The sequence below is a fragment of the Habropoda laboriosa genome, unplaced genomic scaffold (genome assembly GCF_001263275.1).
Source record: "Habropoda laboriosa isolate 0110345459 unplaced genomic scaffold, ASM126327v1 scaffold816, whole genome shotgun sequence".
NCBI lineage: Eukaryota > Metazoa > Arthropoda > Insecta > Hymenoptera > Apidae > Habropoda > Habropoda laboriosa.
The window spans coordinates 534,079-535,617 of record NW_017101002.1 but is presented as its reverse complement, the minus strand read 5'-3'; positions in this window follow the sequence as shown (position 1 = coordinate 535,617).

The following is a 1,539-nucleotide window of genomic DNA, read 5'->3' as shown; positions in this document are numbered from 1 at the left end:
GGACTCCTCCTCAATTTTGCGTTAGCTGCCGACGGAATTTTTTCATTTTTTTTTCTTTTCTCTTTTTCTCTTTCACTTTTCTGTTAATTAATCATTCACGTCGATAATACTCAGTTCTTTCGTAATATACTGCTTTATATTACTGACACCAAAAATATGTGGTAGATGCGACGATAAATCTTATCTCGACAAAGAGGAGCGTGAATGTAACGTGTGTATGCGTATATGTGTGTGCACAAATTTCGTTACTGTAACTAAATATGAGACTTCGTTCGGCATACGCGCGAAGTATCTTGAGTTTAATTCATACTTGTACGAACTTTGTGTCGGTATACGAGAATCACTGCACCGAGGAAAGACGGAGCTACGAAAGAACATACGTACGCATCGCATTTTCGACCTATTTTACGTATCGCAATAACTCAATTATTTCATCTTCTTCCTTTTCTTTCCTTTTTCTAACATTTTGTTGCGTTCGTTCGTTTATTCCGTGAACCAGTCCTGCGCTTTAAAATATATCCTCGTGACTTCCAAGTTTTGCGTTCCTGCTTAAGCGATCGTGAAAAAAGAAAATTGAACTTTTTAATCGTACGACTTTAAATATAATACAAAACCCTGCAAATAATCAGTCGAACGAATTCCTGCCGTTTTCTTTTTATGAATACATGGAGAATCATATATGAAGCGTTGAGGATTCATATGTGCCGAATAAATCATCAGCATAAACCATGGCAAAAAACAATACGTGAAATCTGGTAAAAGAAAATGTCAGTTTCTTTTGCGTTCTTCATCAATCACATAAAACCATCGATTGATCTTCGTAAACAGATAGAAATATATTTTTCATACGATGCGTTAAAACCTCTATTTACATTTTGAATATACTCTAAACTATAACACTAATATACTTCGAGAGTATATATAACTGACCATGGTTTATACCAAAATACATGAAATATAAAAATACAAGAATCGCAGTACTTTCGTTTGTAATGTTTGGGGGCAAAAAATAGCGTTTGAGAATAGACTCTGAAAGGTGGTAACGATAATCGACTCATTTTCTCTATCGGTACGTACAATGTCGCATTGCTCAAACGCGTTTTTTGAAAACCCAAAATACTTCGGTGATAATTTAATTGTACGAAGAAGTGAATTTAGACATTTTTTTCCCGATGTTTCGATGGTGGTATATGAACATTTACAATAAAATATCGCGGTATGAGAACAATTTACATTGTTTGAAATTCATGTTATTCGGTTCTTAAATAATTAGATGTGCATTCACAATACCTTTTTTTTTCATTTTTTTTTTCCTTTTTTTAAAGTACCACTTCAAACCTTTGGATTCCCTTGATCAACGTAACGAGCCCGATGACAAATGGCAATGACGTAACTAGAAATTATTTATGAAATAATATACGTTATTAATTACTTTTGAATATCAATTATAGTTTATCAGGAACGTTCACCAAAATCTAAACAAAGTAAACAGAATATATGTACTCGTTCCATTTCCTATCAATATGCAGTTCCAGCAGC